General features: G+C 40.9%; 1 protein-coding gene across 7 annotated transcripts in view; it reads left to right on the top strand.

Annotated features, from left to right (window-relative positions):
* The window catches only part of LOC128738174 (pantothenate kinase 3), a 50,454-nt gene that overhangs the window by 11,913 nt on the left and 14,462 nt on the right, over positions 1–24,079 (top strand). For 2 of the 7 annotated variants that reach the window (XM_053833097.1, XM_053833094.1), the window contains exon 2: positions 8,032–8,141. The exons of 2 other annotated variants lie outside the window; for them this stretch is intronic. The gene's annotated coding sequence lies outside the window, so the exon portion shown is untranslated. Of the gene's footprint in view, positions 1–7,980; positions 8,142–24,079 lie in introns of all 7 variants that reach the window. 3 more of the 7 variants (XM_053833098.1, XM_053833095.1, XM_053833096.1) reach the window with 2 other exon arrangements.

Here is a 24,079-nt window from a genome sequence, read left to right as displayed (position 1 = left end):
ATTCTGAGGCATGATTTTGGCCCATCCGGCGTCGTACGAATCAGGTTAACCAGTTTCGTCGGCAAACCATGTTCTAACATTATCTGCTACCCTACAGCTCATTTCGTTTGACTGAATCGTTTGCCGCCTTAAAGTCCATAAACAGATGATGAGTTGTATTCTCGAAATTGACACAGGGTAAACGTCTGATCCGTAGTGAAGCGACCCTCTCGAAAACCAGCTTGATATTCGTCGATGAAGGATTTCGCTAACGGCCTTAGTTTAGAGAACACAATACGTGATAGCACCTTATAAGCAGGATTGAGCAATATAATGCCTCGATAATTTTTATAGAGGAGTCGATGTCGTTTGTAGGTCAAATGTTCTTAGGTTCTTAGATCAAATGAGCCATCCAACCACTGCTCCAGCATTTCCCAGCTAGCATTTTTATATGTATACTAGCTGACCCGACAAACTTCGTATTACCACAAATTAAACTGTGTTGTACATAAATCCTGAATCTCGGATGACCTTTATCACAATCTCGAGTTTTGCAACTTTCTGAGGAGTTCATGGGTGTTTTAATATACAACTTTTCCTCACAGTAAAATGGACTCCCCCCATTGCTTAGCCTGATAAAGCAGATAGCATTTAGACATTCGCCATCATTACAAATGCTTTCGCCGAATACCATTTTGCGGAACACCAATTCTCGGTAGACGCGGGGAATATAGAGTATCGCAGAATACCATATCGCGAAAAACCTTACGCGGGATGTACCATTTCACGGAAAATCTTTTCGTAGAAAGTACCATTTTGCAGGGGTGACCCAACTGAAGAAAAGTAATAGATGTCAGTAGATCTAGGAAAATAAATAAACCTAGATAGAGGTGATATCTACGGGAGGCTGCTCCCCGCAGTGGCCGGCGCTTCCGACGGCAGGTCGCCGGCAACACTCGCGGCCTGTGGCCATCTTGCGCTGAATTATCTAATGTTACTATTGATAGTTTTTGGTGGTCTTGTTATTGATTAATGTTTTATGAAAGAGTCTAAAATTTCTCGAGTTCGATTAGTTTTTGAGTTACGCAAGTTTTATTTGTATGAGAGTTCTTATCCCCTACCACAGGGGTGAGGGGTCTCAAACCATCATTCAAATAATTCCTGCCTCCAAAACCTCCCACACACCAGATTTGCTTCCATTTGCTTGATTACTTCTCGAGTTATGAGGAAATTTGTATTTCATTTGTATGGGAGCCCCTCCTCCTAAAAAGGAGAGGGGTCCTAATTCATCATAGAAAAAAATCATGGCTCCAAAAACACCCACATGCCAAATATGGTTCCATTTGATCAATTAATTCTCGATTTATGAGGAAATTTGTATTTCATTTGAATAGGAGCCCCCCTCCTAAAGTAGGAAGAGGTTTCAATTCACCATAGAAAAAATTCTTGTCTCCAAAAACACCCACATGTCAAATTTGGTTCCATTTGCTTGATTAGTTCTCGAGTTATGAGGAAATTTGTATTTCATTCGTATGGAAGCCCCCCCTCTTAAAAGGGAGAGGGGTTATTATTCTCAGGGGTCTCAGTTCACCATAGAAAAAAATTGCCTACAAAAATGCTCCTATGCTAAATTTGGTTCCATTTGCTTGATTAGTTCTCGAGTTATGAGGAAATTTGTCTTTCATTTGTATGGGAGCCCCCCTCCGAAAAAGGTAAGGGGTCTCAATTTATCATACAAAAAATTTATGCCTCCAAAAACACCCACATGCCAAATATGATTCCATTTGATTAATTAGTTTTCGAGTTATGAGTTATGATTTGTATGGGAGCCCCCCCCCCCCCCTCTTAGTGGGGGGAAGGATCCCTAACCATCATAAGAACCTTCCCTGGCACCAAAAACCCCTACATGCAAATTTTCACTCCGATCGGTTCAGTAGTTTTCGATTCTATAAGGAACATAGGGACAGACAGACAGACAGAAATCCTTTTTTATAGGTATAGATAAAAGTTGGAAATTAGCATTACGTATAGATATGCATGCTAATAAATCGTATTTGTTGCGCAAATCTGGCAAATCCGTACTATGTTGGAGGCAATATTCCTGATGAGGAATAATTATACGATTAATTATCGCTCCGTACTGCTATAGAATTGCCGAAAATTATTATTATATGTGTGACATTTATTATCATTATATACGATTGAAAATCAACTTGGGCGCACTTTGTTAAGCTTTAGTTACGATACCGAGTTTGTTCAAAATTTTTTACGATAGTTTTCGTACATTGATGTACAACTTTGTGTTAGCTGGGTAGTTCTTTCTCCCAGATGCTGGCAATAATCTGGTGGATTGCTTCGTGCAGCCGCTCGCTCCCCGCATTTAGAAGTTCAGCCGGAATACCGTCCTTACCAGCAGCCTTACCATTTTCAACTCACTAAGTATTTTCTTAACCTTCTCCTGTGCTGGTCTCTCCACAGTTTGACTATCGCTCACAATTCTAATCCTGGTCCTGCTGACCTCCATGTTAGCTCTCCATTCAATAGCGTCTGGAAGTGCACCTTTTTTCTGACTGTTTGGGTCAGAGCTGTCCTGCACTCAGTGCACCTATTTTGCTTATTTAACTGTAACTCGATCAAACTAAATTCGACAATATTATGTATGGAGCATTTATAGAGCTTATTATTATCCATAAGATTGCTGAACTAAGTATTGCTCTATCTTAAGTATTTACGGCGCACTCCCAGTTCACAATGGGTGGTGCACCAAGAGCGCTCTCCGCACACCACCCAGTGTGAACTGGGAGTGCGCCGTAAATACTTAAGATAGAGCAATACTTTGTTCGGCAATCTTGTGGATTACATTGGATAACAACGTGGATAACACTGAGTGCAGGACAGCCCTGCTTTGGGTTCACCATCTTAGGCATGGCTTGCGGGATACTGCATTTCATATTCAGCCGCTCGCTCCGAGACAGTCCCAGTTTGAACCCTCACTTTAGGGACAGATGCTCAAGTTATCCTCCGTGGATAGCGACTCCGTGGATAGAGTGGCTATCTTTGCTAAAAATCGTGCGTTTCGTTTCGATGCCTGCTCGTCGGATCACCCCCTCAAGAGCGATGTTGAAGAGGCATGTGCACGAAACACATCAATCGATTGAATGTAGCTCTGATCAGTCGTGTCAATTTTTCCGGTCTACCGTACTTGTGCATTATCTGTTATAACTGGAGTCAATCGACTGTATCATATGCTGCTTTGAAGTCAACAAAGTTGTGATGCGTGAGCAGGTTGTAGGTATTCCCGTTATTTTTACAAGATCTGTCGAATGGTTTTTTTTTGTCGGAAGGTTTGACCACTTGTGCTTGTGCTATCGGTGACGGACGGCGTAATAGAATCTGTACTTTGTAGACGGCGTTTGTTTGCGTTGTGCCGCTTAAAGAGTTACTTCCTTAGTGGAATTCTGTTAAGAGGACTCGATACGTTTTGGATAAGTTATTCGAAGCACCATTTAAAACGATAGCTCTGGGTCCTGTAACATAAAGCAAGGAGGTGGCCGTCTATTAGCCAGAGCCAGACAGTTTTTTCAACAAATTGAATTTAAATCTCGAGCCTTCAATAATTCGTTAACGAACTGGCTGCGTTAACTGTCTTTCTTCGTTTGGACCCAGCTTCTAAGCCTGCTCTCTCAAACTTCATGTAGTGTCTTCGGGTGTTTTTCTCTTACGAAATATTTTAAAGGCAATTACTTTTAGCGCTTGGACATAAGCGCTCTTGTCCCACCACGGATTAGGAAACCACTAGTTGAACGTAGCGCCGAAATTTCGCTCTGTTTAGGTTTGGAATGCGGCGTCGCGAATCAAACCCATGAAGAGGTTATATTCTTCAAGCGTTGGAAGATGCTGGGTTGAATTAACATATCCTGGGTTCGACCGTGTGTGGTTTGACTCGTTAACAAATGAATTTAAGATAGCCAGATAATCACTACCGCGAGGATCAAAAATTAACCTCCATGGACAATTTTACCATAGCTATGTCGAGCATAAGGACAGTTCTAAGGCAGTTGAAGTCTTCGAAGGATGCAATCGCTGCTATGGGGAGCTATTTTGCAACCAATTGCTTCAAAAATTTTCAAACTGTAGGAAAAAATGAATAACTTTAAGAGAATCTGTGGTGTTAAAGGGTTCAAAACGCAATCTTTGAAAATTTCCGAACTTCAGATTCTGGCTAAATGTTAAATGAAAGTGAAAAAACATTACGGGGCTTTGGTGTTTCTAGAAGTGCTGGGAACTCCTCGGACGACTTAAATTTAGCAAGTCTTGGCGGACTTCCGAGGACCGCCCAGTTAGCTTCGAGATACGATGCTGTTTCAACAAGCCAGCCCAAGTAACAATGTGAGTTTTATTGTACTCTTATGGTGGTCTTCAATACCAATTTTGGTCTTAAATGCCATCATAAGAGTGTAATAAAACCCATATTGTTACTCGGGAGTCGTCGTATGTTCGAATATCGGCTATGCGGTGCTGCCAGACGGAATCAGTAGGATCGTAAGTTCTGTATTCCAACAATCTGTCGATAAAGAAGGGTCTAGTCTTAGACAGACGTTTAAGGCCAAGGCTTTGATTTAACTTTAATTGCTTTCCTTGCAGGACTCCGTAGTAGTCACGATTCCACTTGACGATGTCTTCGTAAGTCAGAAGGAAGCAAATTTTTTGATTTTCCTAAGCTCTCCAGCAATGAATAGCGAAGGAAGTCCTCAGATGACAAGCCTTCATAGGGGTTCGAATAGTTAGGTGCGTTTGAAGCGGTCCTACAACGGCCGCTTGAAGCACAATTTTTATGCTAGGCATATTGAGAGGTCATGCAGAGTTTCCCCACAACAGAAACACTTTTCAGGGTCTTTGTCGCAGTTGCCATTCGCATGATTTTCTCCGCACTTACCGCACAGCTGCTTACAATAAGGGCAGTTTATAACTCGCGGCACAAAAAGCGGAAACTAGGCAGAGCAGATCCGGTGAAAGTCGCACGAAACCATTCTTTTGAGCTAAGTTGAATCGGCCAACTTCAATGTCAGACAGGTCCTTCACGGTCAGACTTGGATTGTTGACGTCACATCGTCAATTTCTACTACGCGGACGGCAGTGCAAGTGCGGCAGTCCTCCGAAAGAGCAATCTCGTTTATTTGCGAGGCTCGAAACCGAAACACAAAATTTGCTTGGCCGGACTTTCAGAATCTTAGTCACGGCTGAATTAAACTTAACCAGATCGCGAGAAATCATTTGAACTATGCTCCAATGCTCTACATTCATTCATTGTCGACAATAGTGAATGAAATCAAAAGTGAACCATTCGTTCATTTTTAACTGCCGAGAACGGTAAACGCTATTACAATAAACGTAAACATTGCTCCGAAGTTTTAATTAATTTTCTTCAGCCAGGGTTTGGTTGATTTTTTAAAGCAGGCAGTTTAAAAATCTAAACTTTGAGATCTAAAATATCAGTCAAGAGCAAGAAAATTGACTGACAGGTTAGTTGGGCATACATTCAGCACTGCAATTCATGAATGAATGGTTTTAAAGGGTAGAAAACTGAGAAAGACAAACACTGTCAGCAGCTCAGTAGTCATGTCCATGCGCTGACAGATAAAAGAATACTACCAGGGATAAAATTGTATGCGCTGAATGCGTTTCAAATTCGCCTTCATGCAGGGCTGTCAATTCTCGTTCACTGCTGTCCATGCACAGCATAATGGTGTCGTACAAGCGGCGCAGCAAACAAACGCGTCCAACGCTCGTAATGAGTATTCGGTGCGGAATGAAATTGACAATTTATGTTAACTTGTGAGAACGAAAAAGTTAGCTTATCTCATGATGGGCGAACATCGCGCTAGTAATTTTACTAAGGCTAGTCTCCTGATATGTTTACTACAAAACTTCCCTCTTCCATGGTAGGTTCTCGTGTGGAAGCAGGCGACTTCCTTGTTGCTACTGGCCAAAACAAGGTGTGCAGCAAGTGTGGCATTATTTTCAGTTTATGTAAAGCCTGCTTCCGATTTGACCTTTCTAAGCCGAAATTATGATCGTCAGAGCAAACCGAATTCTGAGAACAACTGATAGTAACAAATCAATGGCACCGCAAACAGCTGATAGAGAAGCTGCTTCCGTAGTAACTCGAAGAGTAAGCAAAAGATTACAACGAACTGCATAGAAGCAGTCTTCTGAGTAACATGATGTTGCACTTTCGAGAATAGCCGAGGTAAACATCCTGTGTAAGCTATAATGAATGATTCTGACGAAAGTAAACTGAGATTTCGAACGACGCAATGAAAAGAGCATGTACAGGTAGTTGTACATACCTTTGTATCTCATATTTGCGTTAATGCTTATCAACTTAACAATAATATGTAAGAACGCTATATTTTGAATGATTCTGGGGTTTACACACAGCAAATAAGCGCCATCAACAAACGTTATTTTTGGGATGAACTTAGTTTTGCAGTTCAGCTGCAAGGTATTTCTGTTTTAGATGTACCTATCTTAATGATACTTAAAAGGGTCAATCATAATGCATTCGGTTTTCACTACGTCGTTAAAAAGTCTATGGAAAAACCCATATTCCGGAAATGTATCGGACTTCCAGAGTTTCGAAATGTTGTTTTTGTTTGGGTCTTGATTTGGTTTTTTCTTGTTCAATATCGTCACAGCTATGTTTTATTTTCGTTCACGTTTTGCTCCAGCACTGTTCCACAGTTTTAACTTAATTTGTTTTGCCGAAACGAATCGAGAACGATCGCTTCGGAGCAAACACATGAACGTGTGCCAGCAAATTTACTTCCTTCGCGGTTTAGTCCTTTCTGTGCCTCTTAGCGCAAAGGTTCTGTTTTTCGTTTGGTCTCGAACGGTTTAGGTTTCAGACAAACATAGTGCTCGTGTTACCGAAATTCATGTTCGAAATGCAGTGCGCTTGGCATTTATTGAACTGAAACTAACAGTTGAGTAACAACCAACGCTCGTGATTAAAATTTCTCGCCATGAACACACATATTAATGGATACAAATGAGGTTTAGCTATAAGTAGTCTAACGGTGAAGTAAAATAAAAACTCACACTCTAAAAGCTACACTTTTTAAATTGCTGCCACTTGTTTTTGTTTTGTTTACTACGATGACTCCGAGTCGAACCGAACCGCGGCTATGTGCAGGCTGTTGCAGTACGTAATTGCATGCGGTTAAAAACTTACCCGAGCGGAAGCGTATGCGTTATTTCATACAGTCCTATAGTTGTGTAGTGCTGCACTACATACATTAGAAAAGCCAAGTACAGCAGTACTGGAGAGACCTGAAGCTGAAGGTCGACCCGCGCCGCGAAGTTGCGGCTGTACGACGCCATTCGAAGTGGCCTCATAAGTGCAGAAATGTTAACGTTAAGTGAAAAAGTTCGCTGTTCTGAATGACCAAAACAACGCTTGTTCGTATTTGATTCATTCATACGTAGCAGAGAGATGAGGTCCGAAACATCGGTCGGTGGGGCAGGGGGGTCATGATGCAATTTTGCCAAATAGCTTCGTTTCGTACGATTTAGCTATAAAAAATGGATAATGGATTTTATGGGCACGAAATTAGGTTTGTCGGTAAGATTTCATCAACTTTCGTTTAGTCATTTAGACTACGATCTTTCTATGTACCTATATAATTAGGAAAACCAGTTTTTATTCTCTAGCCCCGTGCCAATGGCAATTATGACAAACCGCGCACATTGAACTGCAATTATCGGATCCCCCTGTGAGTACTTCAAAAATCAATTTAGAACTATGTAAACATCCGACACTTGTTGATATAATCCGTGCTGGTGGTCGCTATTCACACTGCTGGTACCTACACCGACCGACGAGTGCAGTGCCTATAATTTTGCGCTGATGAGACATGGTGCGTTGGTTTCTGTTTGCTGCCAACCGTTCAATCATCGACGATTAGATTGTTAGATTTTTTTGCGTTTTACCCTAAGCAGCCTATATTGAGGTGTGTTGTTTTGTGTTATTGTATTTCGTTCTCCGGACAGTGCAGTGTTGACGAGCGGCGATTAAATCAGTCGGTCATCCAGTGGAACACGGCGCGTTAAAATTCTGGACACATAACTACCACACAAAGTGTGGTTAAGTAATTGAAAAGGTATTTAAACAATCATTTTTGTCATTTGTGGTAGATCATCTTATAGTCAGTAGTATAAATACGCTTGGGGATTACCTACTAACATACATCAGTTATCATTTATATTCATCAAATACAGTATCAAACTGTTTAACTTATTGTGCAGTACTTCTGCCGGTCAGTATTTGTTGTGCTTCGCTTTACAGGTTATAAATCGGTTTTTTAACTACTGTTACTTGGTGTTTGTAGGTTCATATAATGATTATATACAAGCGATTAAGCCCTTTAAGATCTACGTCATTTTTATGTACCGCAAAAGTCACTAATGTGATCGTGACTTTTTAGTTTGCTAATATTTATTCACCAAATTTGGAAATTTGCAGAAACCCCCATCTAGTTTCAGAACTTCTCAGGATAGTGACCTAGCATATGTCAGATTCAGTGATAGAATAAAAGACTTTGTAGTACTCTAGCAAAGAGGCAGATCACGAAAGTAAAGATTAGGATAAATCCGGTACACCTTATAGTAGTAAATACAATATACTGAATTGTGATCTAAACAGGATTAAAACAATTGATAGATAATGAACGCCACCTTCATTTGTTTACTGATTTCTTTAGACGTGTCTTTGACTGCTCAACCGTTGACAATGTCCCTCAGTTTGTCGCACGTCGCACCTGATACAGACAGATGTCTTTTCCGCCATTCTGATGTTCGTGATTTTAAGCCATTTAGTACCGTACGAGTCAGCCTAACTAGTTTCGTCGTAAAACCATGTTCTTTCTACTATTATCTGTCACCTATCATTTCGTTTAATTGAATCGCACGCAGCCTTAAAGTCACCGAACAGATAGTGAGTTAGGAAGTTGTGTTCACGGAACTCGTTTAGTAATTGATGCAAGGTAAACATTTTAATCCGTCGTGGAGCGATCCTTACGAAAACCGGCTTGGTTTTGTCGACGAAGGACTCCACTAACGGTACCCCAGCCTACAGCACAACAGGATACACTACCGTTCCATGCTATCTGCGTTAATGTCGACGTACCCCTTCGACAGCATCTAGAGCAGTATCGCAATAATTTGTTTTGGTTATGCGATGGGTGTGCAATGCTGTTTTCTAACGCGCACTTTCGCGCTTTGTTGACCGGCCTTGGCAATAAAATTTCCGCTATGCCAACAGCTGTTCCATCCATGCAGGCTGAAATCGAAAAGCTCAACAACAACATGAAAGCTTTATCTGCTAAAGTAGACGGTATCCCCATCACCCCTACACTATTCTCCTCGCCAAATTCCTGGCCTGACAGCCATCGGACCAATCGCGTTGTAAAATCAGCCAAACGTCTCCGAGACTCTGATGGGAATTCTATTACCGTAGTTGGTGACGCCATCAAGATGGGAACAAAAGCGGCTAGTACAATAACTTCCATCCACCCTGATCCTCGCTCCGAAGATGAATTAATATGGATCTATTTATCTGCCTTCCGTACACCCACGTCAGAGAGATAAATTGCTTCATTTGTTTCGTAGTGTCTGGAATTGGAAGCTAACGTAAAACTTAAAGTTGTCAAGCTGGTTCCTAGGGGAAAGGACATAAATACGCTCAATTATGTCTCTTTCAAAATCGACTTATGCGGACGACTCAAAGAAAAAGCGCTATCTTGTGACTCATGGCCCGAACACATCCGGTTTCGGGAATTTGAAGACAATCGGGCAAAAAACTTACCGAAAGTCTCTAACGGAACATCCTGAAACGACAAATTCACCAGCTCATTGGACATGGATGTACAGGAAATATTAGACTGCCAGGATGCACGCAACGAGGCACGATGGGAGCTCCTTCTGACCCCGTTGCAGCCGAGCCATGTTCCTTGGTTAACTTCAAAAATAATGCCTGTTTATCTGCTTGCTGTCATCTCAGCCGTCCTGGCCCTGTTCACGGTGGTTTGGAAGAAGTCTCCCAGCCTGTACTTTCAGGCAAGTATGCGTGTAAAACAAGACTTTCCCTCGTTGATGAAATGAAAAATTTCAGCCCTATTTCGTCTACAAGCAATGTACAACTAGCGAATCCTGACTACGCCATCATCATGGTAACTGAAACCTGGTTTCACCCGCGAACTCTCGCTTGTCAGGTGTTCGGTCCTGAATTTGAAGTCTTCCGTTGTGATCGTGGACCTGGAAACAGTCGAAAGTCAACGGGCGGCGGTGTACTTGTTGCGGTGAACAAGAAACTGAAATCAAAAGTGATTAAAAATGATCAATGGAACAGTGTTGAGCAGGTGTGGGTGTGTATCGAACTCGCAAACAGCAAGCTTTTTATGTGTGGAATTTACATTCCGCCTGTTCGAGCACGCGATGATGCTCTAATCGATGTTCACTCCCGGTCGGTTATGTAAGTAATCGATTTGGCTACCGCAACCGATGAGCTAATTGTTATCGGGGATTTCAACCTTTCAGGACTTCTGTGGCAACCATCCAGCGATGGTTTTCTCCATCCGAATCCCGATCACTCCACTGTACACCTCGGAGCTTTACGGCTTGTCGACTGTTATAGCTCTGCCACATTGCGACAAATAAACGACGTGACCAACGAGAACAATCGCAGTCTGGATCTCTGCTTCGTCAGCGTACAGCATGTTGCCCCAGTGATTTCGCTCGCTCCGTCGCCTCTGGTTAAGCTAGTTAGACACCACCCTCCACTCATCCAAGCCCTCCACGACCATTATTCTTATCAAATGAAAATCATCCCACCTGTTTCGTACGACTTTCGGAATGCTGATCACCGAAGCATTGCCGAATTCTTTGCAACTATCGACTGGATTGGTGTTCTCGACGGAAACAATGCCGACAACGCAGCATTGACTCTTTCGCACATAATTGGGCACGCAATCGATCGTCATGTACCTAAGATAGTACATTCGCCAAACAGTTGGTTGACCCGCGTGCTTCGTATTCTGAAGACAGAAAAAAAGACTGCGCTTAGGACATACTCCAAGTTTCGCAGCCTTTCGCTGCGTGAGCATTACATAAGATTGAACGCTGTATTCAAACGAACCAGTCGGGAATGCTATAGACGACACCTACTCAGAATTCAGCGCAATCTGAAGTTGAAACCGAAAACTTTCTGGAAGTATGTTAGCGATCAGCGTGAAGAATCAGGGATTCCCTCAACCATGACCCTGAATGGTGAGGTTGCTTCGGATCCTCAGTATGTCAGTCAACTATTTGCTGATAAATTCGGACGAACGTTTTGCGATGAAGTGATCCCAGACGACCAAGTTACTCTGGCTACCAACAATGTTCCGCTAATGACTGCTAATACGCTGGGTACTCTTAACGTCGACGAAACAATGATCTCTAGAGCCGCCTCAACGTTAAAATCTTCGACTAAAGCCGGCCCAGATGGTATACCGTCTGAGTTTTTAAAAAAGCGCATCGCTGACCTACTTATTCCCCTTCAGCTGGTGTTTAGCCTGTCCGTCTCAAGCGGGGTATTTCCGTCCGTATGGAAAACTGCCCATATATTTCCTGTTCATAAGAAAGGGGATCGGAAAGACATCAATAACTACCGAGGAATCTCATCATTATGTGTCATTTCGAAGTTATTCGAGTTTATAATCATGACTCCGCTGCTGTCACACTGCAAACAATACCTAAGTGATGGTCAACTTGGATTCATTGCCGGCAGATCAACCACTACAAATCTCATGTGTCTCGCATCATACATTGCGGAAAGCTTAGCGGATCGTGCTCAAACGGACGTCATCTATACTGATTTATCTGCGGCGTTCGACAAAATCAATCATGCTATTGCAATTACCAAATTGGAAAGACTCGGTATCAGCGGAGGTGTGCTGCGTTGGTTTAATTCCTGTCTCGTAGGTCGTAATCTGATTGTGACGGTTGAAGGTTTTCAATCTAACGCGTTTTCGGCCTCGTCTGGAATCCCACAAGGCAGTCATTTGGGACCGTTAATCTTCCTGTTATACTTCAATGATGTCAACACCTCAGGTGCGAAGGAACGACGCAAGAGCTTTGTTTGCAGGGAAGAATCGATTGTCCTGCTATTTTGGGAACGATTAATCTGAATGTACGTTCCAGGGCACTGCGGAATGACGCAATGCTGCGACTACCATTTCAACGCACCAACTATGGACAAAACAGTGCTATGGCCGGAGTACAGCGAGTCTTGAATAGAGTTGCTGCTGTCTTTGATTTTAATCTGGCACGTGAAACTATCCGCCGAAACTTTTCTGTGTTTTTCTCTATCAATGACGTTTAAGAAAATCTGTGTATATTTGTAATTTTTTGACTGTGTGATTAGTAATAGTATAAGAAACCATCATTAGGACAATTGTAGTCTGTTGATGTTAAATAAATAAATAAATAAATAAACCGGATTCGGAACGTTCAACGAACGTCAACGTTCCCTAGGTGCGAGTCTTCGTCGCCTTTGCGTGAATCTTACACGCGACAAGACCATGGTTAGAATCGACAGGTTACGGGTATGTGTTTCAATGACAGGACGAAAGGACTCTGTCCTCCCGATCTGCGCATTGCATCTTCGATGACGATGATGTCCTCAACGACGTCATAGGTCTGCTCCAATCTGTCGTAGAACTCATCCTCAACACCATAGAATTTATTGTTTGTCGACGCGGAAACGTTAATCAGACTGCTGTTAAAGAACTTGCTGTTAATTCTCAACACATATATATTGTATTCTACGGGCCTTCACCGGGTAAGTCGTTGCGTTTATTTATTCAACACTACGAAATCAACTCCATATTCCGCCTTTTTATCGCCACAGTAGTAGATATGGTACTTGAGGGAAATGCTTTCAATGAGGTCTACTGGACGGAACTCGCTTTATGTAAGAGTTTCGGTACCCAGATATCTCACCTGGCGAACAGGTGTCGGAGGTCGCATCCCCTAGCCTAGCTGCTTCTGTGTAATTATGTACATGGAATACTTCCAGCTATGGTCATCGATCGACATCGTTTGACATAGATCTGCTAGGAGGCGCTGGATAGAGTGTCTTGAGGAGGGGGGTTCCATCGGTAAAGAACACACGTGTTTTTTGACATAGCAGAATCAGCGCAGGGGGATTGACGAAAGAGGGAGACGGTCTCTTACAACGGAAGATAAAGGTTAAAATAGGATAAGGGGTGCGTTTCTTTTGCATTCGGAACGATAGCAGTTGTACAAGTGGCTGGATTTTTGAAAGGGGGAATAGGGTGGCCATTAACAAGGGGAAGGTTCAAAAACTTAAAAAAGGCTTTTTGTCGATTTATAAGGATTCCCTGTTTCTTCTGTTACTGTTTCTTGCATTATGAGAATTTTCGTTATAACAAGTGTACAAGTGGCTGTGAGACAAAGGCGCCCGGAGTAAGATCGGGCACTCAGCTAGTTTTCTATAATTTCAAGGTTCAAGCAGAGTCCTGACATTCCAAGTGCCAAGTTTCCAATGATCGTTATCCTTTTTTGTTCGCCTACGTCTAATCTCGCAGACAGGTCTACCGTCTTGGGTATAGCTGGCGAGACAGCTGTTGCTGTTGTGCGACGCCCCTAACCTGGGATCCAGCCACGTACTCGATAAGAGAACGACGATCCGTGCAGTGGGATCATCGTCATGAGCCGCCCTAACCAGAGGTGACATTGCGATCCTCGTTTCGAGTGATTTTGGTTCGTTTCGCGCATTTGTTTAACGTGGTCGAAACGAACCAAAATCACTCGAAACGAGAATCGCATTGTCACCCCAGGAGTGCCTCCTGGGTCGGTATACGACCTGACTTACGATCTCCGCTAAGGTTGCTCATATTCCGGCTGGTACCACGAGGGGGTAGAGATAGGAGTTGCTGGATGACTGCGGGGTCTATTTTATGCCCTACAGGTACGCGTGGCACTAGTGGTTTGGGTTTGGTTACAGGCCGATGGAGGCTCTTATCTTGTAGATTAATTTTACTATACCCGCATTCAAAATTGCGATCTTCGGCTGAGATTTGTAAGATAATTGAATAATAAATGTCCCTAATGATATTCATATTATTAGTGTTATGTTGTTTTTTATAGTGGTAGTTTTTACGATGTGGCGGTAGCAGAGAGTAATGAAACAAAGGTGTTGATAGTGTCCAAACAGAATGGGACAAGGCGTGACGCGGAAAAAGCGAAAAATTAGGTAAAGGAGGCCAATTGAAGCAACACTTAAGAAGTAGTGTACCTTTCTTCTTTACCTAAGCTAAGGGACCCACTGATTGAACTAACCTATAACTGAAGCCAATTATAACCGGATTCGAGCTCAACTTCTGCTCCGCAGATCTTGGTGAACCTATGAAAGGTCAGGTCTGCTGCACTAACCGATTAATTCAACTATTCATTCTAGTAGTATTCGATTAAAAAATATTAGAATATTTCTTTTATTAATTCGATCAATTGAATAATTTTGAACTACTCAATAAGCTGACCGGCAGACTGTTGATCTACTTTCATCAGCAGTTCGACTGTGATCCCTATCACTTTGCGATGGCGTACTCATAATATTTGTTCTGGTTCTGATATCTTATGAATAATCTAGGTCCCGGACGTGTGATAACCCAAGCAGTGCGTCATTGCCGTTTCAATCATGAACTTAGGCCGTATGGTTTAGAAACCAGTTCTAGCGTAGAGTTTTTGCTCTAAAAGCACTTAGCGTACTCGAGAGCTCTTGTTTCTCGAATTTCTCGGAGCGTTCACAGCGTCAAGTTTTGTCGTTGGTTCGGCTCTTGAGCATTATGAACGTGCCGGTCGACGGGAAGAGTAACCAGCTTCTGGACCTCTTTGCCTGAGCATTCCCTGCGGAGATATCAGCTGAGTAAACTTCTTTTGCAAAGTGGAGAGTTACTTGACAACAACCCAAAATAACGTCGATGTCTCTTCGCCACGTTCAACTTGACAACCTATTTGCGACCCTATAGGGCTGTGGGTGCTCGTAGACACATACATTTTAAAGTCCCGCGAGCAGTTTTTTTATTGGGGTTAGCCCACTTCATAAACAATGATGCAATGATGATTCTGCAAATTTCGAAACATGATATAGACATGTCGAAAATTCTAATCATAATATTTTTTTTCTTGTTTGAATTTTTAATTTTCAACTTTTTTCTTACTTGCTTCCTCACCAGCAAAAAACTAACCTTAGCGTAAGACCAACAATTTGCTTATCAAGCCGCATGCAATGGGGTTTTTAATTAGTTATAGGTCAGCTGTTCGTTGATTAACTGTAGTGATGGGTCTGATGACATGACATTTTTTCCGTCATTTTCACCATTTCTATGGCACCAGTATATAAGATTCAATGGTACATACTGGTACTGACTGAAATGTGGCATGTGCAGTGCCAAAGTCCATGTGTCATATAGATTAACTCTCAGTCCTTAGTAAAAGGAAAGTTTGCAAAAATAATGCTGCTCCTAGAGATTTGATACAAGCGGAAAAATCATAAGCAAACTAAAGCTCGTTTGAATAAATTTATGACTGTAATCCTAATCGGGATTCGAACTCAGTGGAAATTTAATTTAGCGAAATTGAAGCTGCGGAGATACACTAGGCAAATGTTGGCAATTGCTGATGCAACCGGATGTAGCTGACATAAAGCCCGAGCTCGCGGAATGATCGGTAAGAGGCTGGAAGCGGGACTAAATAAAAATAAATAAAACAAGAAGCCATTCCTGGGAATCCAGTTTCTGTTTACTTTTCAAACCCTGCACGTTGAAGTGTGTAACATTATTCACGTTTGCCTCTTTCGCACCTTTAGCGCGCCGTGGGTTTTCGATTCAGCCCGCAAGTAGGTACAATAAAGTAGAGGAGAGTTGAAGATCACACGTCAGTTGCTTTCGCTGGTTAACTCAGCCTTTGACGTCAGTCGATGGCAAAGGTTGTGAATTATCACCGGCAGTAACCTGCCGACAATGAGAAAACAGATCCTGGTTATTATGAACTTGATATTATGATGATATTTATTACTGACACTATTGTGTCAATGCAATGCAAGAGTTTTGTGTTTTGTTATTCGATCGAGCGTTGTTAGATTTCAACTGCAACTGCCAGAGTTGCAGCATCTGATCTGAAGCTCAAATTTATATTCGGACCACAGCATTGAACAAAGCCTTAATAGAGAAGATTTACTTTTGCACATTGAAAATTAGTTGCAAAAATAACGATTGATTAGCGTTCTGTTGAAGTCTCTCAAACACGTCGATAACCCGACAACAGCCCATTTCTTTCGACTGGTGCTGATCCAAATAACATGATCACAGTGAGTTTATATAAAGCCACACCGCTGAATTAGCATACTTTGCACCTCTAATGTGTTGTGCGATTGTGTTGGGTCGAAGAGCGGGTTTTTGCAGTTGCCCATTTTGTTGTATTCAAGCTCGTCACGAAGAGCTCCTTCTATTCGGTGTGGCATATTTCAGCTGCCTTGCCTCCAAACGTGCTCCTTCATGTTTGAAATATCGCGTGATGCTGGCGTCGGGTCACGCCATACTGTCTGTTGACGGTTCCGTCTTTTTCGTCATCATTGTGGTATACCACGCCTTGCGTGCGACGAGTTCCATTTCGTCGGAGATGGTGACGGTGGTGACATCACGGAATAATCGTGAGCCGCCCCGGAAAAATCGTCACAAAGCATTGCGTAGCTGGTTTTTTATATCTGGTGGAGTTGTTCGGTGTTTTCGATGTGTCAAACATGCTGCTGAACACCTTTTCAAAGCGATCTCCAATTATGGAACGGTGCTTAAGAAACTTGCAAACCATTCGCGTTTTGTCATCCCGGATGTCGAACTAAGCTTGAGCAACAGACAACAGAACGCAAGCTTTAAGAAATAATGCCCATTTTGAATGTTACCTTAATTTTATGCATCGTTTTGTTGACTTCTTCGGTTGCAAGATACTTTCGCAGAGATAAAAATTTATTGCCGCCTGTCAGTTTGTTTATTAAAGTGATCGTTTAAAATTACTTCACCATCATCGTTAGCTGGGGTTCGTCAGTCTAAGCCATATGACACCCGTCGTTTTCACAGTGACTGTATTAAGGTAAGGTACCAGTACACTGTTTGCTGAATCATCCAATATTTGATCTATTTCATCAAATAAATTTGAAAACCCAACTGACTGTACTGACCCAACCAAATATTCGAACAAATTTTATTTTTCAAAATGTCGCCGAGCTTTTCCAATAAAATTTGGCTGTTTGTAAAACAGTGTAATATGCCAATCAAATTAAATTTGTTTTCGTAACGTTTTGCACTGTTCGCCGGTTTGTTTGCATCAAACTTATCAAAAAAGCTCACAATGTTTATTATTTGAATTGCTGTCAAAATCGAATTGGGTACAGGAAAAATAGTGCAGAAAGGAAGTTTTGCAAAGGAAACGACACTGGAATAAATCAGGACCTTATTGAATCAATAGTGAAAGTTTAAAAAATTCATGAATAATGAGGAAATCACTTTATAGACCTGTTTTTCGAACATGATTTGTTTAACGGGAAATTAGCAGTCATTAACTTTTCGTCGGAGAGCCCAATTTCGGAAGCAGTTTTTGGACCCAATAGCTGGGGTCTGGTTGTAAAAATGTAAATACTGTCTTCTTCTTGCCAATCTGAACATAGCGAATATATTTTCATGAACAGCAATTTTGTTTCAAACAAAAAAACTGCTTTTGAAATTGGCAGAATCGATGATGACTAATTTCACCTTAAATACCCTCTAAAATTAGGCACTACTACGTATATAATACTACATATGTCAAACATTATTCTAGTAAATCTAGTAAATAAATAGTCAGCATGTAAACGTTCATTTCAGGATCGAAAGGCTAATTACATTCTGTTTCTGTTAACATGGATAATTTACTGGAAAATATAACAATAAAAATATAACAATAATTGTATGCATATCCACCTTTTCGCGCGCATAATGGCGGCTAATGGGTACAGTTTTCGACAATGTTTATTTGCTTTTGGGAACTCCGCTCACGTATGCTTGAAAGTTCTACAACAACAACTAAGGCTGGAAATATCAACTTGACGTGAATAAAGTTGCCATAGGCATGCTAACGTTCTCCAAAAGTTGTACCCACTAGCCACCATTGCGCACGCGAAAAGGTCTTTCCCCTCAATTCCCAAAAAATTTTCTTTACCTTCCCCTACAGTCCCTCCATCAATCGTAAAAACCATCGTTTCAAAAAAAAATTTTAATATTAATGCCTGACCGCATTTCAAGGTCAAAGACTAAAACACGAGTTTGGTCAGTTTCATAGGAACGGAGCCTTTCTCCGAAGACCGGCGCTGAGAAACGCGGACTAACGCGCTTTCGGACGAACAACCTCACACGCAGTACCTTGCAAGTCGCAAGGGCCTGCATAGTGTCGTCGTCCTGAAAGTAAAAACAAGTTAGATTTAAACTTCTCGGTCGGCGGTTTCTACAGTAAGTGGAGGAAGAGGCACAATTTGTGTTTAAAAATAGCCCAACCCATGTCGCTACGTTAATATGGGGGGTTGTGCTGACTTCTTTTGTCCAGCGCCTGTATGGTTCAAAGGTACACGGGTACCAGCGAGCCACACGCCCTGGCAGGTGTTGTGGGCATAGATGCCAGAATCACAGATTTTTTCACACGCATAAATTATGTCAGTTGCTGTGAGTTCTGGTTCTACCAATGTGTCTGATAATTTAAGTACTTGTACTTTAAGTACTATGTATATTACAGAAAAAAATACACTAGAAAAATTAAATATTGCGGAGGATATGATAGGGTCAACTTGTATGGGTTCAAATCCGGTTATAATCTCTGATTATAGTTTGGTTCGTCTCATGCACCTTCCAGCATTGGACAAAAGATAAGAGTCACAACGACAACTTGTTAAGCGTAGCTACCTATTATCCCCCCCTCCCCCTTCCTTTGCACTCTTTCCCCTCCTTTCCCAAAATATTTTCATTACCTTCCCCTACAGTCCCTCCATCAATTGTAAAAACCATCGTTTCAAAAATCAGAGGTTGTGTACAAGACATGACCGCATATATAGGTGACGCAGGACTACGTAAGTCTCTTTGTAGTGATAGTGGCATGTATTCATGCTTGTAATCATTCGATTCTTCATGTATACATGCTATATGCAACATATATACATGCTACATGCGTTGTATGTAACATTTATCAAAGTAGTAACATTGCATACGTTTGATTCTCAAAAGATTGTGCATTTGAAAACAATTTAACAAAATCAAGAACACAAACTATTGCTTGACCTTACTGAAATTAAAGATTGTTTTTATTATCTATGGTTTCCCACTTTGAAGGGATTTTACCAATTCAATCCTATTTTATCAACAGCACATCTTTTCACTACCCTTCTAATGAAACGGCAAGCATGCGTATTCATACAGAATCGTATTATAACCGAACACTACAGCTGTAGCACATTTTTCCAACAAGATATCAAGTTTGCCGAGGTTTAATCGTCTCGCAGTAAAGAATTTGCGATCTGTTGGGACAACGTACTTCTGTCATTTTTTCTGGCACACTTCCCTAACACAGACATCAAATTGGACTAGGTTTAATCGCGTTCGTAAGAAATCTGTTGGCACGAGGAGGCTTTGTTAGTTACTCTCTTTGGCGTACTTCCCAAGCAAGGACATCAAAATGGTCTAGGTTGAACCGTGGTGTTAAGAAATCTTGTTGAAATGAGGAAACTTTGTCACTTGTTTTGGCTTACTTCCCAAGCACAGATATCAAATTGGTATAGGTTTAGATCATCGTAAAGAATCTTCCAACCAATCACGAAGCGAGAATTCTGCTACAACATAGGTTCATTATTTTCAATTTTTCAATAGTTAAGATCAAGAATCCATACTTTTCTTCATTTACGTCAATTTTTAGAAGATTTTCCGATCGATTGGTGTAAGAATATTGAAAATCGATCGGAAAACCGCTGAGCTATTAGCGCTCAAAACCTATCATTTTACGTGACGCTCGCATTTTTCGATTTTTTGGAATGACACCTTATCTCAAAACTTGCTGTAAGACGTAGTCCTACGTCAAAATATTAATATTAATGCCTGACCGCATTTCAAGGTCAAATACTAAATCACGAGTTTGGTCAATCCGCACTGCAGATGCCCCAGGGGAAAGCAATAGCAAAATTAATATCAGCAATGTTGTTAGTTCGTAAAATGGTCAATTCGGCTGATATTTGTATTGGACAAAAGCGACACGGCTGACATTGGTATTGATATTAGTGATGTCCGAAATTTTCAATTATTCGATTACCGATTAATCGGTTAGCGTCGTATGCACTGATCGATTAGTTCATCGTTCGTGCTAGTAGTATTCGACTATAAATATTCGAATATTTCGTTAAATTATTCGATTAATCGTACGATTATGAACGATTAATGGGGATTCGCATTTTTTATCCCCTTTGAACTATTCGATTAATGAATTACTCGTGCCGGCAGTATTTGATTGCAAATTATTTGATTATTTCATGTTATAATCGATTACTCGATTAATCGAGCGATTATTGGACATCACTAGATATTGGTATTGTATTCCTTTGATATTGGTACGGCTTATCAGTAAGTGAAATGGGCGGTCAACGTGAATCGTCGGTTACGATTGAGACCGAAATGAACATGTCTGACGGGGACTTGTAGTCATCCCAGTCCCAGTCAGAACATACATCATCAAAACGGAAAAGGGTGCTAGTGGATTGGTCCACTAGCAGTATCGAAAAACTAATTGCTATTGTGGAAAGTAAGTTATAATTGAAATAAAATTCTATCTTTTTCCACCTTAAAATTAACGTTTTAACACTTAAAAATTTACATATTTTTATATCATCGTCACACGATATATTGCTGGTCATTTTCGCTGCAAGTATTTTTTTCCGGAAAAACGTACACAACCTTGATTGAGGCAAAAACTAACAGATTTTGATTGCTGTGGTAGGCTGTCGGGTAAACGATGCTCTGTATTTCATTTAGTTCTTTACAGCCTTTGAAGATAATTTGACCCATTGCCATTCCGTTCAATGTTATCTGGTAAAAACAGTTAACAACGTTAACAGTTTACGCTTAACAAGGTAGGAGTCACAACGACAAATTGTTAAGCGTAGCTACCTATAAAATCCTTCTTCATTACTTTCCCTTACCGTCCCTTTATCAATTGTAGAACCATCGTTTCAAAAATCCCATATAGCCCCAGCTGTGCTGGCGGCCGGCCAAATGGAATTAAATAATCGTTTCAAAAAAAAAATTAATATATGCCTGACCGCATGTCAAGGTCATGACTAAAATCGCGAGGTTTGGTCAATTTTCACAGGAACGGGGCCTTCCCCCGAAACCCCGCCCTGAGAACCGCGGCTAGCACGCTGACAGACGAACAACGTTCACATACAGATACAGTACCTTGTAAGTCGCAAGGGCCTGCATAGTGTCGTCGTCCCGCCAGTAAACACAAAGTTAGATTAAACTTCTCGCTCGGTGGTCTCTACAGTAGGTAGAAGAAGAGGCACAATTTGTGTCTAAAAATAGCCCAACCCATGTCGCTACGTTAATAAGGGTGGTTGTGCACCTTTTGTCCGGCGCCTCTGTGGTTCATAGGTACATTCGCTTGTCAAAGCAGACTCGGTAACCTTGCGGCTACAGAGCCCCCAAAATACAAACATACTCACGCTCCCTTTTATGCATATATTGTATGATTGCCCGATCTCACTCGGGGCCTCTTTATCACCCAGTCACTTGTACATCTGTTTTTGTAACGAAAACTCTAATAATGCAAGAAACAAAACCTTTTTGTTTCATTTGAATATGTCTTCTCTCTTTGTCAGTTCCTCTCACGTTGTCTCCTAACCATTTGTTAATCTGTCTTCTTCTCGGTAATCCCTATAAATCGACACAAAGCCTTTTTTGCGGTTTTGAACCTCCCCCTTTTTAATGACTACCCTATTCCCCCTTGCAGAAACAAAACAATTTGTACAACTGCTATCGTTCCAAATGCAAGAGAAACACACCCCTTTACCCATTAGTGCCTTTCTCTTTTCTTGCAAGAGACCGTCTCCCTCTTTTGTCAACCCCTCGTTGCTGTTTCTTTTATGCCAAAATACATGTGTTTGACAAACGTCGTTTGATGAAGAACGTGAAGAACAGTGCAGAAGCTCCGGAGCTATGGCGGAACATACATACTCACGTTCCTCATCCCCCTACATGTCAGTTCCTTCCCAGTTAGATCTCCCTTCTGTCACATAGCTTATTATACATCGGTTTGTTCATTGAAAATCACTATAATGGAAACAAAGGTTTATTTACAATATATATTCCTCAGTGGAACGCCCCTCTTTTTCAAAGTCAGTCTTTTTCAAAAAAAATTGTGTCTTCAGAAAAGTTGCTGAACACACTAAAATAAGCAACTTTACTGAATATTGTCACCATCTATCTCTCACTGGTTGCGAAATATAATGATTTGTTTGAAGAAAGCACCTGCAAATCAATTCTCATCAACTTTGCATTTATATTAGCATTTTCTTTTAAGACTGTTTGTCGCTAGGATGCATTTTTAATAAATTGTTTTTTTTTCTTTTTGTCCCGTTTTCCCATGCCATTCCCATTTCCCATTCTTATTTTGTCCACTTTACTCGTTTTCTTCGATAGAGGATCGGGTTTCTTCTTTCTTTCGCTACTTTTCTTTTCCCTTTGGTTTCTCTCGTTTTTTATTTTGCGGTTTTTCTTGTGTTCTGGTTCTTGTCCGGTTTTTCCTCTTTTTTATCGTTTGCCCGTTTTCTCTCTCGTTTTTCCCTTCTTCCGCTCTGTGTCCTATTTCTCTTCTTTTCCTGTCCCATTTTTTGCCCTTATTAGTTCTGATTTTCCTCTTGTTTTGGCTTTTCTGTTCCGTTTTTCGTCTTTTGCCTTCTGTTTATCCTCATTTTCAGCACCGTTTTTCTTCTTTTCCGTTCGCCTTCTGTTTGCATTTTCTTCTTTCCATTTTTCTCTTTTCTGTTCTCGTTTCTCAACGCTCTGCAATCTCAATTTTCTGCATCTCCCGTATTTTCTGCTTTTATTTACCTTCTTTTCTTTCCCATTTTTTCTTCTTTTTTGCTCCGTAATTTTTTTTTTTTTCTAATTTTTTCTTATCGTTTTTCCTTCTCTTCTCTTATTTTATTATTTTCTCTTCCGTTCTTTCTCTTTTTCGGTCCAATGTCATATATTTTTATCTCTTCTTTTTTTCTCTCTTTTTGCGTTCCGAAGAGAAACCCCTTCCATTTTGTCAAGATTTTTCTTTCGCTTTTCTTTTTTGCATGCTAGTTTATTCTTGTTCTTCTGTTTTTTCCTCTTTTTCTATCCTGTTTGTCTAATGTTTTCAGTTTGTCTGTTTTTTCCTTATATTTGGTAAAGAGCGAATTTCTAGGCTACAGAAAATATTTTGTTTTATATTGAATTTTCAAGAGAAGGTTGGGCGTGTGCCCCAGCCTAAGATACTTAGTCCTCTAACCGTTTGTAGAAGACTTTTGCGCTTAGAACTTCAGAGAGACCAATTCACCCCAACTCGACCAGAAGTTGGCATGGACCTCAGAATTCAATGAAACTTTGTGTGTGTGTGTAAAGAGTTCATGTAAATAAGCAGCTTTGCATGCTTATTTTTTCAAAATTGGTCTAGACTAATTTTTGGAAATGGCGTAATTTTTTTTCTCTTTATATTTTATTAAAAAATGTAATTCGAAAACTATAGGACCTATGACAAAAAAATGATCTATGAGTGGCTTTTAGAAAATATACTGAAAATACTAAAAAAAGCATTTTAAAAATGAAAAATCGATTTCCCAAAAAAGGCCATCTCGAAAAGTGATGAATTTTTTTCTGAAGATGGATTATATGGCCTACAAGTCTTCGCAAAATGGTCATCTAAATCTCGATAAATGCCAATAAATCTC

Source organism: Sabethes cyaneus, chromosome 2 (assembly GCF_943734655.1).
Source record: "Sabethes cyaneus chromosome 2, idSabCyanKW18_F2, whole genome shotgun sequence".
NCBI lineage: Eukaryota > Metazoa > Arthropoda > Insecta > Diptera > Culicidae > Sabethes > Sabethes cyaneus.
This window is presented reverse-complemented; position numbering and strand designations above follow the sequence as displayed.